The sequence below is a fragment of the Nannobrachium achirus genome (genome assembly GCF_963921795.1).
Source record: "Nannobrachium achirus genome assembly, chromosome: 10".
Taxonomy (NCBI): domain Eukaryota; kingdom Metazoa; phylum Chordata; class Actinopteri; order Myctophiformes; family Myctophidae; genus Nannobrachium; species Nannobrachium achirus.
In genome coordinates, this window is record NC_137819.1 from 34,283,000 (window position 1) to 34,301,898 (window position 18,899).

General features: G+C 45.7%; 1 protein-coding gene across 1 annotated transcript in view; it reads right to left on the reverse strand.

Annotated features, from left to right (window-relative positions):
• The window catches only part of efna3a (ephrin-A3a), a gene marked incomplete at both ends in the record, with an annotated part of 140,092 nt that overhangs the window by 62,144 nt on the left and 59,049 nt on the right, over positions 1-18,899 (reverse strand). The window lies entirely within an intron of this gene.

Genomic DNA, 18,899 nt, shown 5'->3' on the forward strand with positions numbered 1-18,899 from the left:
CGCTCCAGGTTGTCAATCTGTAGACCATTAGAAGGTGAGGCTAGCCCATTTAGGCCTACAATTATTGAATGCTTTAACTATTGAAAAATAGCAGATTATAGTGCCGCGCTGCGAGCTTGTAGATCTGCCTATTTTTGAAAAATCGTTGAAAATATATATCTTTCAAAGCAGACTTTTGTAACTCAAATCTCTGCTTCTGGGGGGGGGGGGGGGGGGGGGGGGGGTACCCTGGAACAACATATTTTGAGATGGGGGTCTGCGGCCGAATAAATGTAATTTTGGGGGTCCTTGACATGAAAAAGTTTGAGAACAGCTGATTTAGAGGAAGGATTTAGAAGTCGGGTCAAAGATCGGGTCAAAGACTTGCTGCACACATTTCCATGATTTTTCAAAAATAGCAGATCTACAAGCTCGCAGCGCGGCACTTGGTGCCGCGCTGTGAGCTTGTATATCTGCTATTTTTCAATAGTTAAAGCATAAAATAATGGTTAAAGTGGTTCAAATCTAACGCGACTCGGGCGCGTTCCAGGTATTTGAGAGCTAGGCCAGCCATGTTCAAAGCAGCTCCCATGGTAAGATGGACCTCTCTCTCCTGAATAATTGACCTGCCACTGCCCACATGGATCCTCATCCCCCCCCATTGCTCTTCTTCTTCTGTGCTGTACACTCTGCCCATTACCTTCTTTTCTTATCTTTCCCTCAGTTTCTCTCACTCTATCCAAGGTCTATGCTTTCTTGTTCTCCTTTTCATCTCTTTCAAGTCCTCCCCCCTCTCTCTCTTCCTCTCCACCCGACTCCATCTCTCACTCCTTCTCTCTCGGTCTCTTTGTATGTGTTTCCTAAGGCTATGGGGGTTTGTCGGGGGATCAGGGTACATAAGCCTTTTCTTGCCCTATTTTCTACAACTGTCTTTACCTCCCCGGCCCTATCTCTGTGTCTCTCTCACTCTCTCTAACTACCTTTCTGTCTCCCTTGCTGCTTCACACTTTCTTTATCCCCCACCCCACCCCACCCCACTCCTCTCCCCTCTCTCTCTCTCTCTCTCTCTCTCTCTCTCTCTCTCTCTCTCTCTCTCTCTCTCTCTCTCTCTCTCTCTCTCTCTCTCTCTCTCTCTCTCTCTCTGCTCTCAGTGTATCTACAGTATCTCTCTCGGTCTCCCAAGGCTATGGGGCGTGAAGGCTTGCAGGTACGTATGGAGGCCCTTACGTAAGAGGAGATAAAAGGCCGCTTTCTGAAGGCACCCGCTGCGTTACAGCCTTGGGAGAGGCTAAGCATCCTGTCACTAACTTCTCCGGGACAATTTCTCACACCCCGCCGCGGTTGCTGAGAAACGCACACAGACAGAAGTCGAAAAATGAAACAAACAAACAGACAAACAAACAAAAAAAGGCCTTGAAGCAAGGTTCTTTTTAAAAAAGGCTAAAAATGAACTCGTTGTCTGTATTGGCTTTCTATTTATACACTTCCAAAACATGGAGCTGACAGATGCTCAGTAGAGGGGGGGGTAGTTGAGATCCTTGTGAGACTCCTGATGAGGAGGCCAAATAGACGCACAGCAGGCACGTGCACACATAGACATGAAAGGGGGCTTGAGCCCCTGCCCTTTTATCCGTCTGTAAAAAGTGCCCTCTCCAGACCATGAATGCAGTTTTCACTATGGTGAAAGAAATGCAAATGCCCTTTTTCCATGCCATACCTGAAGGCAGCATTCAAGATAATTGCCTTGCCCAAACTCTCCTGAACTTGAATGTATCATCTTATGTTGAAGGAATTGCCCTCTCTGTATAGAAATCCATACCGTTACGCCACATCTCCAGAATTGCTTTTTTTATGCTTAGTTTTGTGTGGTATCAAGTACTGAAAATAGCCGACCTCCAAGCTCAGCGCGACGCGTTGTGAGCTTGGAGGTCTGCTATTTTCAATATTATCACCAAAAGGCCCTTTTAGAAATGTCAGCCCCTGCCTCTCTAACATTCTCTGCACGTCCCTGACGCACAGGCACATTGATAGTGGGGAAAAATAAATACAGTGTGGATGTATATTAGGATGAGATTGTGTTTGCTGGAGGGAATGGGAGAGTTTATGTGTGGCAGGCATTATTGTGTGCATTCGCGAGAGGAAAAGGGCTTGTGTATGCCGAGCATGCACGTGCGTCGACTGCGTTGTGCGCGCATCTGCACGCGTGCACCTGCCAAAAGGGAGCGTAGCCAGGCAAGGAATAGAAACAGAGTGAGAGAGGAGGGGTTGGGAGACTGTGTTCATGTAATGCCACACACAATGATGGTAAATTCACATCCTCCCTCAATAGTCATAATCCTCTCCTTGCGGATATATTAGAACCCCCTCCCCAGAAGAATTTTCTGATGAGGCGCATTACCTTGTCCTCAGGAATCAAATCAGACATAAAGCAGCACCTCCCTCCTTATACACGCACACGCACATGCACACACACACACGCGCACACACGTACACACACAAATCCCTCAGTGTGCGGCGCAGCATCTGGCTGGGGCAGCTAATGAATGCCGCCTCATGCCACCTCCTAATGGAATTGCCTTGCCTTCCGAGCGCACCGCGACGATACCAGCTGAGAAGCAGCGAAAAAGATTACGGGAGAGATTAAAAAGACCGAACAAACAAGTGGCCGCCGAATGACGGGCAGTCAGCCCCCCCGCAAAGATCACACAGTGGATAATTGGAGGGGAAAAAAGGAGGAAAAAGGAAAAGCTTGATTCTCTGTCTTCTGTGTGTTTGTAGGATACGGTGGACTTTGGATCCCTGCACAGCAAATCATCAGAAGAGATCAGAGAACAAACTCTGTCTGTCTGTTTGTGTGTGTGTGTGTGTGTGTGTGTGTGTGTGTGTGTGTGTGTGTGTGTGTGTGTGTGTGTGTGTGTGTGTGTGTGTGTGTGTGTGTGTGTGTGTGTGTGTGTGTGTGCATGCGTTTGTGCGTGCACACGTACGTGCCTGTATGCAAGCCCACTCGCGCGAGCGAGAGAGAGAGAGAGAGAAGTGTGGATCCAGCAGGCCCCGGTAATGAGCCAAAATTCTGTTGCACAAGTTATTTTTGATGCGCTGTAAAATCCTGGTTTAATTTAACTCTGAAAGTCAAGTCAATTTTATTTGTATAGCACATTTCATACCAGGAAAACACAATTGTGCCCCACATTAAAAACAACTAGGAGTTATGCAAACATTATACAAGACAGATGTACAAAGTACAGCCACAATCCCCCATCCCACACATTAAAATAATGTACGAAACCAATATTACAACATTTGGCCCCACAATAGCTCTCTTTCTCACTCTCACACGCACACACAGAATCAACTATGCTGCATGCACACATGGCACGCACACACACTCACATGCACGTCACTTTTCTTCCAGAGAGTAGGACCATAGTGACTAATCCCTATCCACCAGATTTAGCTCTTACTCTAAATCAGGTGTCCTAAACGTTTTCAGGTCAAGGACCCCTTAGCTGAGAGGAAGATAAAGCAAGGACCCCCATTACATATTGTATAAAATTGTGTTGCAGATTTTTATCAACTTGTTTGACAGCACTGGCATCACGTTGTATTCATATTAATGTGTATTTTCAGACATTTAACCACTTAAATCGTCGATACTTAGAAAATTTTACCTTTCACTCTGTCCTTGATCTGATCTTTTTTGACCTCTACATCTTTGCCAAAAATAGACGTTCTACAAGCTCTCAACGCCTCGCAGCGCTTGTAGATTGGATACTTTTAGCTAAAGTTCTCCTCAGAATAGGGATGCGAGGGTTCAAGTTGTTCATTTATAAGAATGGTCCTATCACACAGAGATTCTCCCTCAGTCCATAGGAATATCCCCTTGGATCAATGGTTTAGATATTGGACTTTCAAATGGGAGACCCTGGTTCAAATCCCAGGCATTACACATGGAATATAAATATAATGCTAAAACATTAATTAACCTGGAGGATAATAAGGGGTGTGGCTTCACTGTTGATCTCTGTAGTCACATTGATGAAGTCAGTATGGAACTTACTTTGAACATTTTTCTTTTCAGTTTAAATATTTTATTGGCTGTTGGTTGTCATGGCTACCAGTTCCCACCTGATGTTGTGTGGGAGTCCAGACTGCTCCAAACCGTACTGAAAAACTGCCAGCTTGCATAACGTCTTCAGACTTGGACTTAAGTCTAAGATGTACAGGTCATCATTGGCTGTTCCATTTGATTTATATCCTCCAAAGAAGATGATACGATCTCCAACCATGCAACAGTATCCCTTGGACCTAAATGTTGTTTCATAATTGGTTCTTATACTTGGAACATTCTGTTTGGAATCAACCTTCTTCCAGGTGAAGGTCACTGGACTGAATTTCCACAGATCCTTTAAGTATAAGTAACGATAGTTTATGCCACCAAATATGTACAGCTCTCCATTGTAGGTAAAGGCTAAATGACAGACGCGTCCTTCTGGGCAAAGCTGTGCCTTGAAAACCGGATTCAGCCAGCAGTTGGTCTCTGTGTCAAACACATTGATTGTGTTGTAGTTGCCCCCATTCCCCCGGCCCCCAAATACATACATCTTTGTCCCGATGATGGTGGCAGAGTGCCAGTATGAAGCAGGTGGAGGAGTTCCTCTGGTGTTAATTAAAGTCCAGACCAGTGTGCTGGTGTCCAACTTGTAGACGTCATTATTGTATCCAGGCAGACCGTTGTATCCTCCATAGATAAACATGATGTTCCCAAAGACACAGGCTGAGTGGCCCTGCCTTCCCTCTGGAGCAGTTCCAGAAACCCTGGGTGTGAGCATTTTATGGGCATCGATATCAAATGCATAAAGCACCGTTCTGTAGTTCTGTGTGTCAGCAACTCCCCCCCAGATGTAGATGAAAGGGTCTATCAGCACAGCTGTGCGGCTGTAGAGCATGGGATGAACCTCAAGGGGACGTTGTCCTCTTCCAGGTGTCTCTGGGGGCAACTTGATCCAGCATAAAGACACTGTGTTGAAGACATGCACCTCAGTCCGACACTCGGACTTGATAAAGTCCCATCTAAAGCAGTACACTTTGTGGTTCACTGCTACAGCAGCATAATACGATATCTCTGGAAGCCCTTTTAAGCACACCGTCCAATGAAACATTTCAAAAAGCAGTTTATAAGTTTAACCATGTAAAAGAATGCAGTCCTAAAGTGTGAATCAGCGCATATATTGGTTAGTGGGTCTACGCGTGACGTAGACATGATGTCACGTATAGGTCAGTTTGTAAATACATCAAAGATGGGATTATATGAGAGGTCATCAGGTGGTACCCAATCTCCTTAAAGTGTTTCGACCCTTGCACAACACTCTCCGGCTGGCGGGTCAGCAGTGATTGGTCAAATCACTACCCCTCTCATCCAGACTTCCAGCTATTGTCCTCTCTTTTTATGCCAGAGCCAACAGGAGGTTCTCTCTGCCGCTTCTCCCAACCTACAAACGTCTGTTTTCCTCAAGTGGCCTCTCAATCCGACCTTTGTCATCAGATTCCACACTGATTGAGCAGGGAATCCTCGACATCCTACTTCCACTGTCTTCAGCCCGGCAGTCATGGACAAGTTGTTGGTACTTGGTTTTCTTCCTCTCTGCCTCTTCCTCGCAGCTCTCCTCTCACGGGACCAAATTGACCCCTCACAACTAGTTTATATGTATTTGGCAGCAGCCCCCCCCCATCTGAAAATGTTTTGTGCCAGTGACCCCATACAAGATTTATATATTATATTTTAATAAGCATAGTTTTTATGCTATATTAACACATTTAGCTGGGGACCCCCTGGAACCGCCCCAAGGACCCCTGGGGGTCCCCGGGCCCCACTTTGACAACCACTGTAGAAGTAGTCCCAGTGAGTTCCACTTTCACTCACTTTGTTGCACCACGGTGACGGTGTACCGTGAAAAAAACTGACACATCACACGCTGTGAGCTTTTTCATCTTCTATCTTTGGCATGGGACTCAATCATATGAAGTATAAAAAAATTATGCAGAGTCACCTTTTCTCAGAAAACCACGCACACACACACTTGCCTCAACAAAGCATCAGAACACAGTATAAAAACGGACCCAAAATGGACGGGTCCATTTTGCCTTCTTTCTTCGGTAAACACAAAGATGCACAGGTACACACGTACATTAGCGAGCGGCCAAGCGTGCATAAAAACACACACACACACACACACACACACACACACACACACACACACACACACACACACACACACACACACACACACACACACACACACACACACACGCCACTGCAAACCCTTTCCTCCTCCCTCCTTTGCAAAACAAACACTGTCTCGCTCTGATACACACGCATACTTCCTCCACTTCACTCATTGTTTGTGCACATCCATCCGAGCTTTTATATGCTTTGTGTTTGTTTTGTTTTTAGGTGTTTTTATTATTTATTTTTACCTCCCCTCACCCTGCAGTATCTTTGTATCCATCTACTATACGGTATGTAGCTTTCAGTCCCTCCACCTCTCTCCCAACACACAAACGCACGCGCACGAACACACACACACACACTTGTGAGGACATCGACATTTTAGGTCATGCTGCGATGCGTTGTTGTGAGCATTTAGATTTGATACTTTCAGTGCATGAAACTAGGTGTGCAACTGAGCTATAAACCCTAAACCTTGTGAGGACCAGCAAAACGGTCCTCAACATCTCTTTCTCAAATTACAAATTACCACACTTGTGGGTAGGGCTGTCACGATATGACATTTTACATGATGATTAATACGCTCAAATAATTGCGATTAACGATTTAATTGTGTTTTTTGGCGTTGACAATTACATTTCTGTTTGGCTTGTAGGCTTTGAAGTTGCACATGGCAGATACGACACATAACCTAAATATACAAAGAAATGACAGGCATATGACAGGCATATTTGACAACGCGAGAAGTCTCTGCGTGTGTGTCTGTCTGTCTGTCTGTGTGTGTGTCTGTAATCCGCGTATCTCGAGAACCGTTCGTCCCACCGGCTTCAGATTCGGCACGCGCGTTCCCCGCCGCGGCACGGAGTGCAGTGCCGGGTCTCGACCCGACCCGACGCGCGGTTTTCCCGAACCGGCGCGAAACGTTCGGAATCTCCTTATGCGGGGTTGATTGTTGACATCAGGCTGTTCCGGAGGAAATCGGCGAAAGCTCTGACTCATTGTGACATCACTTCATAAAAGGCTCTGACATCACGTACGCCACATGAGTCAACAAAAAATCTCTGTGAGTGTGTGTGTATGTATGTATGTAATCCGCGTATCTCGAGAACCGTTCGTCCCACGGGCACGTGCGTTCTCCTTATATGGGCATAAAATGAATGCCCCCATATATGGGCATAAAATGGATTGCAGACAGACAGATACAGATATCTCCATATATGGACATAAATGGACAGAGGCAAACAGATGGTCAAAGATCTCCATATATGGGCATAAAATGGACGCAGACAGACAGATACAGATATCTCCATATATGGGCATAAATGGACACAGGCAAACAGATGTTCAAAACGGGTCCTATGACAACAGGTATAATGAGGTTTGCATTAAAGGGGGAACCGGCACTGTGTCTGCAACACAATAGGAGGCACAGACAGATACTCCATATATGGGCATAAAATGGACGCAGATAGACAGATATCTCCATATCTGGGCATAAAATGGACCCAGAACTATAACTGCAGTGATCTCCATATATGGACATAAAATGGACGCCGACAGACAGACAGACAGATACAGATATCTCCATATATGGGCATAAATGGACACAGGCAGACAGATGGTCAAAACGGGTCCTAAAGGGCGGGGCATTCATTCCCTATTTACATTGTTCCGAGTTGGCCAGGTCGCCGACTAGATTCTAGTACTTAAAAAAGAACATTGATAGTGGAAATAGCAGATCTACAAGCTCACAACGCGTTGCATCTTGAAAAAAATATAGTATGAGAATTTTTCAACATGGAAACGACTATGACGATTATGAAAAATAAACGCGATTATATCAAATAATTGCGATTAGACGATCATGTAATAATTGTGACAGCCCTACTTGTGGCGACGTTTGGCCCTCACAAGTACAGTAAAACACACCTGTGTGTATACACACACACGCACGCACGCACACACACGCGCGCGTGCCCGGCGTGCACACACTCTCTTTCTCTCTCCCTTTCACAGCAGCACAGCCGATGTTGCTTGTGCCTTTTCATAATTCATGGAGTTGTTCTTACGGCTCAGGCAGCCATGTCGGATGTGAATCTGTGCGCCCTGAAAGGCTCGCTCAGGCAAGACCGCCTCAGCCTGGAGGGGGTTTATGGGTAAAGCTGCCGTCGTGCTCAGGTAGCCGCGGAACACTAAATCAACACGCTCAATCGCACCTGGGTCAGACACGACCACTCGCCAATAATTGTGTTGTGAATGTTTGTTTTAAATTGATTTTGGGCGGGTGGCACGGCGTGGCCGGGAACTTTGTCGCGTATACGGGGCACAATGGAATGCTACGAGGCGTGTTTGAGCCATCTAAATCGTGTTTTACATTTTCTTTTAATTTGTTGCACTGCTGTAAGAATATTTAATTACATTCAAATGTACTTAGAGAGCTCACCTGGCCTTTCCTGAAGTATATCAAATTGTACGTTACGACATTGGTGTTCAAAATATTCGTCTGTGGTTGCGACCGCCAGGGAGCGTTTAGTATCAAAACGTCCACCTCATGTCTGTCCGTCCGTCCGTCCGTCCGTCAGTCACGACATTTCGTTACCCATCGACTTCGGTTCCTCGCTCCCATAGTTCCTCCCTCCCATTCCATCCATGATGGCAGGTCACCAAAAAGTTGTAAGTAACACATTTAGTGTAACACTCACTCACTCAAATGGGTCTGTGGCGCGTCGCTGATTGGCTGTGGCTTTCACAGACAGCTCAGTGACAGCTCAGATTGTTGTCAGCTGTGTCTCTCTATAACACGCTGTTTAGGGAGTTCGTCTTCTTTTTTGGGGGGAATTGCTGTTTAACACACTGTTTAACAGAACGCAGCTCTGTCAACTGGGGCGCAGTTCTATAACACACTGTTTAACGGATCCCTGTGTGTCTCTCTGTGTGTGTGCGTACGTTGCCAGATTAATAGTTTAACTCCTGCTGCTTCTTTTCAAATCCTTTTATTAAGGTACAGTGTCGCATTGAGGCAGGCATATACACAGTGATGACACCCCAAGTCCCATTCCCATCACAGCAATCATTGGCACAAAATAGCACAAGAGCCGAGGCTATCACAATGCGTAAAAGTCCAGTATAGAAAAAAGAGAAACCCTGCCCATCTATACTATAATTTTGCGAATGTCTGAGTGAGTGAGTGAGTGAGTGAGTGTCTGTCTGTCTGTCTGAAACAGCGTTTCTCCTCAGTGGCTGGAGCAATTGATCTGAAATCGCATCACCATTAGCATATGAACACACCTGACATAACTGTGAAGGCCGTTTGTCACTTTCACAAATCATATGCTGTATATTAGCATTTTTATGGTGTATCTACTATCTATTCTGCATCTAGCATGAGGCAAAATGTTTAACCAGCTCTGTGTGTGTGTGTGTGTGTGTGTGTGTGTGTGTGTGTGTGTGTGTGTGTGTGTGTGTGTGTGTGTGTGTGTGTGTGTGTGTGTGTGTGTGTGCAGGCAGGCGGGTGTGTGTGCGGGCGGGCTGGGGGGGGGGACGACGACAGTATCTCTGTAGCCATTAAACGAAACGGGTTTCTTACATTGATGCTCCTACATCATGCACGCACCAGTTAAAGTTACTTTCCATCCCTCATATACTGTGTGCACAGTGCACATCCCATAACCCACACACTGCACATCATTTTGGAGCTCATATCTTTGAACGGGTAAGGGCTAGTAAAGATAATAAAAGAAAACATTTTCTCCCCTTCATATTCCCAATTTCGTGTTAAGCCAATTCCCCCCATTCCCCATACTCTAAGCTAGACCCATCCCTGCTAATCCCTAACTCCTGCTTCTTAAATGTGCCGTATTTAGAAGCTCTGTTGTTTCTGCACAACCTGAGAGTCGCTTCTTGCCCTTAGGGCGTCTTACTTGGACCTATTTTATTATTCTTTGCTTATAAACTGACCATACAGGTCGTGATAGCATGCTGGTTGGTTCTCAACAAAGGGTTAGGTCAGTAGTTCTCAACCTTTTCAGGCTGTGACCCCCAAAAGAATCATATTTTAACTGGGGAACCCCCACCCTGACGAGCAGTTGAGGCATTACATTTTGTATAACACGGTTCTATTTCAGCCTCTAATTCATATATCATATTAGATGTATTAAAAAGTCCTTAAATTGTCACTTTAGAAATGTGCAGATACCCTCTATACACTTTGTTTGGTTTGTTTACAGTTGATTGAGAAAACAATATTGCACATTAAGTTAATCATCTGGGGACCCCTGGGGGTCCCGACCCACAGGTTGAGAACCACTGGACTTTAGCGGACCCTCAGGGGTCCACTGTATAGCTCAGCGAGTGTACAAATGTACACTCGTGCATGTTCAAGTGCAATCAAATATACTGCATACATGCTTATGGGCCCATTTGATTACGCTCAAAGTCAAATTATAACGGAGTATTTTACAGTGTAGATAGCCACACGCGTATACTGGGCAGTCCAGCGCATGCATGGTAAATGGTAAATGGTGCATTCATAAAGCGCTATATAAATGCACCATTTACCATTTATACCGTGCAGTCCAGTGGGTATGCATGAATACAGCACACACAAAGCACACATACATGCAAACACCCACACAGTGTAATTGCAGCAGACGTGTTACACGGGGGAAATGTGTTGTATGGATAAGTGTGGCGTTTTGGATGAATGGGTACAGGCTGGTTGATTGGCTGCTGCAATGACACTGGAGGGCTTTTGGAAAAGGGTACGTGTGGCTCTGTGGGCACCATGGTCCACGTGGCACCGAGACAAAGGAGCAGTGGCTCTGCTAAGCAGGTAGCAGTGGCACTGAGCTTCTTGGACGCACGCACACATGCACGCACGCACGCACGCACATATACACACACACACACACACACACACACACACACACACACACACACACACACACACACACACACACACACACACACACACACACACACACACACACACACACACACACAGTGACGATAACACAGACACCTCAACTGCCAAGCACTCACAGCATGGGCTTCTCTTTTCTCTCACACCCGAACCAGATGAGTGGCAGGTTTTTGAACACACGCTCGAACACACGCGCGTGCACGTGCACGCATGTACAGGTTCACATACACACATGCTCGGTTTCAAGCTATCAGACTGAATAGGAGACTCGCTGGTCACTTTAATCAATGATAATCACTGCAGACTCTCGCGACTGTCACAACCACAATGCGTCTGTCTGACTGACAGAGAGAGAGAGAGAGAGAGAGAGAGAGAGGGGAGAGAGAGAGAGATTGAGAGAAGGAGGGGGAGAGAGAGAGATTGAGAGAAGGAGTGAGAGAGGGGGGGAAACAAAAGACAAAAAAAAAGAGAAAGACAGAGAGACAGATGGCAACGGGGTGGGGTAGAGAAAGAGAGAGGCGACGGCCTGTAAAAAATGTGGAATGTCATCCAAAAATATATGCTGCCCACAGAGCGGCGAGACAGTCTGCTTGCTGTTGTTGTTGTTGTCTTTTTTTAATGTACTTTATCTTGTTTTTCAAGGTGGATTCCTTAGGCTCCCGCACGGCAGAAACAGTGTGGGTGAGAGAAGGTGTCTGGGGCCGAGCTCCTGGCAATGGGGGCCGCATGCAGGCAGGGGTGGGACTGAGTTACCAGGGCCCAAGGTGGAGGGGCCTTGATTATTTTATACTCTAGCTATTGAAAAATAGCACCGGATGCCGCGCTGTGAGCTTGTATATCTGCTATTTTTTAAGTTGTGAAAATGTGTGCACATGTTGAATATATGTATTTTTTAAGCGTCCGTGGCCAAATATATATTATTTTGGGGGTCCTTCACATGAAAAGGTTTGAGCACGACTGACATAGAATCATAGGTTTTTCACCACTGACATAGAAACATAGGTTTTTCAAAAAACCTTAGAAGGATTTGAAATATTCCAAGCCTTTTTCACGATTTTTCAAAAATAGCAGATCTACGAGCTCGAGCTGTGAGCTTTTATATCTGCTATTTTTCAATAGTTAAAGCACAAAATAATGCGTAATAATGCGTTCCCGCTTCCGGTCTAAATGGGTTAACCCCCCTCCCCCTATGAAGAACATTCATGGGGGGCCCGCAGTGAATCCTTGTACCCAGGGCCCAGAATTTGGTGTGACGCCCCTGGCCATGGGAGACACAGAGAGACACAGGACAGGAGCGCTGGGGTGGACAGAGGCACAGGAGCGAGGCAAAGAGGACCGAGCTGCATGGGCAGAGAGATAGAGGGAGGGCCCAGGGGCGTCAATTGGGTATGGCAGGGGTACGCATCTGCCATACCCTGGGTCCAAGGGTATGTCTATCTGTGCTGGTTATTATGTTGTTAAATTACAGTAAAATAACTACAAATGCAAAATGTAACAAAATGGTCACTTTAACAAGGAAGGCCTATTATAATTATATTCTCCCATCTTGACAAAATGGTATATTCCCAGGTTCCACAGGTCAGCTGCACAGGTGCAATTCATTATTGTTAATTGTGGCACGTTTACTAACATGCCAAGTTTAGCTGCACTTGAACAACCGTTCCAGGCTGCCATATCCAGCCCAAGAAACCGTATTAACGGGGGGGAAAATAAAATATACTTCTTAAAATAAATGTATCATGCCTGTTGCTAAGGTATGGCAACATGACTGGTGTCTGGCGCACGGGCAAGACACCAGTCATGTTGCCATACCTTAGCTTTTTCTGAACTGACACCACTGGGAGGGCCAAGCGTGAAACAGGGAATATAGGGAAAAGGAGAGATGAAGGGATAGAGGGGCGGGAATGGGAGATGAAAGGAGGATGGGTGGGGGTGGGGGGGGGGGGGGGGTGTAGCTGTGCCCGGGGATGGAGAGAAAAATGAGTGGAGGGAGAGGTTGAGCATTTGAAACGGGTGGGGGCAGAGGCGAGGGAGTCGAAAGGAGGGAAAATTGAAAGATAAGAGCAGGAGATTATTACGAAAAGATGGTGTAATGTTTGAATAAATCGCAATAAAGGTGACGGATAGCGGCGGGTGAACGCTTTGAGGTGAGGGAGGAATAGGGTGAGGGGGAAAAAAAGTTAATAATCGACTCAAACCCCCAGAACGAAAGAGGAGTAGGCGGAGGAGAAGAAAGACGTTCGAAGGGAGAGAGAGCAAGAGAGAGGGAGAGAAAGAGAGAGAGGTAGAGATGGAAGAGAGGAGGGAGACAGGCAGGGAAAGCAGAAAGTACGGTGGGGGGGACGGGGACGGAGCGGTGGCAGACGGATTGTGTTTATCAATATGTAATACAAATATGTGTGTTACAAAATAGGCTCTGGCCTTCACGGTTTAAACCGAAACTTTAGTGTGCAAAAAATAATAATAATAATAAAGCCTTAAGCCGCCATGCAGGCTTGCCGGCGGCGGTACAGGGCTGAATAGTAATGTCTGCGAGAGAGAGAGAGAGAGAGAGGTGATTAGAATTTCAGATAAGGCGACACGGCCGGGTCTGCTCCGCCGTGATTCCGGGACCTCTAATGCAGCCGGCCTGTGTAGCAAACCATGCAGTCGCGTTGAATGTGACCCTATCTGTGCCGCGCAAAGATAGCATGCATACACGCGCCAGGGCCTAATGTACCAGGCCAACAGAAAGCGTGTGTGTGTGTGTGTGTGTGTGTGTGTGTGTGTGTGTGTGTGTAAGCCTGCATTCATACAAAAAGCAGTGGCGCGTGACAGAATATGTATATAAGGTGTATGTTGTTATGGGCAAAGACAGGGCTGAGTGTTTTACACTTGTGAGGTGTGTGTCATGCACTAATGAGTAAAAAAAACACACACTCACACACACACACACACTCAAATCACACGCTCACATCCCCCCAGACACAGACAGACCGCGACCCCCAAAATAATCATATTATAACTGGGGTCCCCCCCCACCCTGACGAGCACTAAAGGCTTCATCATAGTGCGAGGTGAAGAGCTATCACTTCAGCTTTTAGGTCAGGGTTCCCCAATTAGTTTCCCCAAAGGCCGAATTATGTCTAGGGTACAAAGCCGAGGGCCACAACATTGCAGGGGGCGACGGTGGCGTTCCCGCTACTCCAGCGACAGTTTTCGTCGTTGTCAGGTGAAAATCTTGTACTGTAGGTCCAAAACCGTTCGTTTTGAATTTATCATTTTAAAAATGATTTAAACTAGTGAAAACAGTCGATCTACAAGCACACAACGACTCGCGGTGCGAGGCGTTGTGTGCTTGTAGATCGGCTGTTAGTACTACTTTTGTGCGACGGCCTTGCGAAAGAACGTACAAATTTGGAGATACGAGATTTCCACCCGACAACGAGGATATACTAGTGTTGTTGCTGCTCTTATACCACCATTATTACTGGGGTTGGTGTGGGCCAGACAGTAGCCTATTGGGGAACACTGTTTTAGGTGATAAGCTATCACCTAAAAATTAGAAAACAAGAGGAGGCCATCATAGTCACGGACTCACGGTGAAGTCCTGTCACTGTGAGTCCGTGCCTCTGAAACCAGGGGGCACACTGATTGGTCAAGATCGACCAATCAGTGAACGGGGTGATGGGGAGATGTCTGAAGGTAAAGACAGAGGAGAGATGTCTAGGTCCGCGGTGATGGCTCTTCACCGTGGCGTAATGTTGACGTTTTCTGACTTTAAAAGACTACGATAGCTTATCACCACAGACTGTACTATCATACTATGATACCCCTTTAAGAGTTGAGGCATTACATTTTGTATATCAAGGTTCTATTGTGAAACATTTTCAAAATTTCTGCCTCTAACATTTGACAATTTGGCCAATAGTCATTTTAGAGGTATTCAAAAGTCCTTAAATTGTCACTACACTGGTGAGGTGTGTGTCATGCACTAAAAAAACACACTCAAACACTCAAATCAAACGCTCACATCCCCCCACAGACACAAACACACACACACACACGCACACGCACGCACACAGACAGACAGACAGACACACACACATGTTGCTGCAGCGATAGCCACTTCTGGGGTTTGATTGATTGACAGCTGTCATATGGAGGGCTCATCAGGACGGAACAGAGGAGAGGAGAGACAGAGAGGTGTCATGGCAGCACTGAAAGAAAGGGACAGATGTTGGACCACAGATAAGGAGGGAGAGGGGACGAGAGAGCAAGAGACAGACAGAAAAATGGAGAGAGAGAGAGAGAGAGAGAGAGAGAGAGAGAGAGAAAGAGAGAGGGAGTGAGAGAGAGAGAGAGAGGGAGTGAGAGAGACAGGGTGATTGACAGAGAGAGGCAGAGTGCATCAAGGGTGATTTATACTTAGTTGCGCGCCGTGTCGGGCACCGAAAATAGCGGATCTACAAGCTTTCTCTTTCCCTCACACACTCACTCACTTCACCCAGTGAGCTTGGACACGAGACGCTGTGAGCTTGTAGAATGGCTATTTTCACAATTTCTGCCTCTAACGTTTGAACATTTGGCCAGTGTTTAATTAGTCATTTAGACGTATTAAAAAGTCCTTAAATTAAACTCTAGCATAACAATTGAAAAAAAGAGGCAATACAGAGAACCAAAAATAACAAGTCTCCGGGAACTTACGGGTTCCCGTCAGAATTCTACAAGACCTTTAAGGAGGAGTTACTCCCTCTACTACTGACCTCCTTTAATAATACCCTCAGAAAGGGTAAGATTCCTCCTTCATGGAATGAAGCGATTATAACAGTAATTCATGAAGATGGAAAAGACAAAGAGTACTGAAAAAGTCCTTAAATTGTCACTTTAGAAATGTGCAGATACCCTCTAGACTACAGTATAGTACACTTAACTGTGGGTCCCGACCCACAGTTTGAGATTACCACTGATGTATGGGAGCGACTCTGAAGGATGCAGACAGGCTGGGGGGAGAGATGGGAGGATGACCCCCCCCCACCCCCCCACCCCCCACCCCTCTCTCTCTCTCCCTGTCAGTCTCCATGATCATCTAGCCAGCCTGGGCCTCTCTATCAGCAGCTCTGTAACCTTCAACACAACACACCAAGCAGACATGATGAATGGAAAACAGAGAGCAGAGAAAGGACGGGGATTAGCAAACACAAGACAGATGATGAAAAATGACAAACACACAGAGAGAGAGAGAGGGAAAGAGAGACAGGGGAGAGAGAGCGAGAGTGAAAAAGGGAGAGGTATGGAGATGGGGGGGGGGGGGTTGTGGGGTGAGGGACGAGAGTAAAAAGTGGAAGGAGGGGAAGGTGACATTGGGGGAGGAGAGGAGAGAGAGAGAGAGAGAGAGAGAGAGAGAGAGAGAGAGAGAGAGAGAGGAGGCCTCTGGCTTTTAGCTGGAGGACGGCCAGGGGATGACATTAGGGGAACACACTTTGACTGCCCCTGCTGGGAGATGCACGCACACACACACACACACACACACACACACACACACACACACACACACACACACACACACACACACACACACACACACACACACACACACACACACACACACACACACACACACACACACACAAAGTCACACACTGACAGAGACATCCACACTGAAGCGCGCGCACACACACACACACACACACACACACACACACACACACACACACACACACACACACACGGACAGGTAAAAATAAAGCGCCCACCTCAAGCCTGCATATTCATGGCTCCTAACCTGTGGGGAGTCTGCCGCTCTGCCTCGCCTCGCTTCCACCTCTAGTCTGGTTTGTGCTCTGGCCTGATAACCTTCATCGCACCCGGGCTAAACACACACCCTCTGTGACAGCCAGGCCTCCATGCAAAAACAACGATAAGTCCATCCGAAAGGGCGCCTCACTCTCTCTCTCTCTCTCTCTTTGGGTATAGTGCCAATTAGCTGAAGTTCTACTACAAAATATGTTAATTTAACTGTGTGTACCAAATGGACCCATGGGTCTATCTACTTCATACATGGGCAACTGGCGGCCCGGGGGCCACATGCGGCCCCTACCTTCACACGGCCCGCAGGTTAATACCGGAATACTGATATAGTATTGATTTCAGCTGTTACAATTCCAAACATGACCTGCTTTAATTCCGTCAGTCTATATTAGTAGCTTAATGACTAGTAGTATTAAAATGTATTTTTTTTGTAAGTTAACATGAGTATATAACTAAATGCGTTTGAAATTAAATCAAAATGTTACATTTCAGGATTCCAATTAAAAAATAACAAAAAAATAATTCAGGATTCCAATTCAAAAGATGCTGCGATGCGTTTTGAGCTTGTAGATCAGCTATTTTTGCTTCTTTTGTATGAGATACTAGAATGACAAAGTAGGACGTAGCAATATACAATGTGGCCCTCTGGATTGAAGTTGGAAATCTAGTGGCCCTCGCCATCATCAAAGTTGCCCACCCCTGATCTACTTGGTTACATAACGGTCACATATGGGTCACTCTACGGAAGCTACTAACCGCAATAATTACGTCTCATAAAAATGAACTGTACACAAATGCTCATACTCAGCTGGTAACTTTGTAACTTTGAGAAGGCCGTACTCAATGGAAGGTCTTTGTTGTCTCTATAGCAGGTGTACTGTAGTACTGTATGTAGGCTAGTTACATAAATGTGTGTCACATGTACTTGTATCAAAGTCACTACGGACAAATCTATTTTACTCTGTGAATAAAGCAGGAGTCTTCAACAGGGGGTCCTCAGAGTTACTACAAGGGGTCCTCCAAATCTTTGTGTGATGGGAACTTTATTTTTTCTACACTGACCACTTGAACCCTACTATCCCTATTTTGTGTGGAACATTAGCCAAGAATTAAGGTTTGATGTAGAGTGAAAGAAAAGCAGACTAAGTATTGACGGTTCAAGTCGTTCAATGTCTAAAAATAAACATTAAACCAACAACCTACACTGAAGATATTGCTGTCAAACAAGTCTAAGCTGTCTCAGAAATCTATGAAAATGTTTAATTTGCAACACAATTTTATACAATATGTAGTGGGGGTCCCTGCTTTCTCTCTCTCTCTCAGCTAAGGGGTCCTTGGCCTGAAAACGTTGAAGACCCCTGGAATAAAGGGATCCTACCCTGATAGGGGTGAAACGTTCATTTCAACAATCAATGGACAGAATTAGCCTACATTTGAACAACTGAATGTTCTGTTCAGCATTGTACATGACACCTCGGAAAAACATATTTTTTTGACTGCAAGGCAAACACATTAAGCAATTTCCAGATGTCAGTTTGGGTTCAGATAACCACCTGTGACGAGCATTTAATTTACCATAATTATGTTTTTAACGTTATTTCACGGTCAATTTATGATCTAAATTAATTGCAAAGATTAACAGAATAATGGGAATAATTATGATTGACAGATTCATTGTTTAAGAAAATAACAGTTTGTTGCACCCTAGTTGCAGATTACTGTGTGTATGAATCATTCTCACTTGTTTCAACACAGTGAAAGTATTACTGTAGGTATCTACATATCGTGCAGTTGTTGCGACTGTAATATCATCGATATTAAGCCCATATTTGGGAATGCCAATATGTGGACTAATTTTGTCAGTCTCATGATAACCAGTGTGGTTGTCGTAATGCGAGTCACTCTTGCAAATTAATTCCGTCCTTGTCCCTTTTATCCCCATATAGGGAGATCCCTGATGTCATCAATGTTAAGCCCATATCT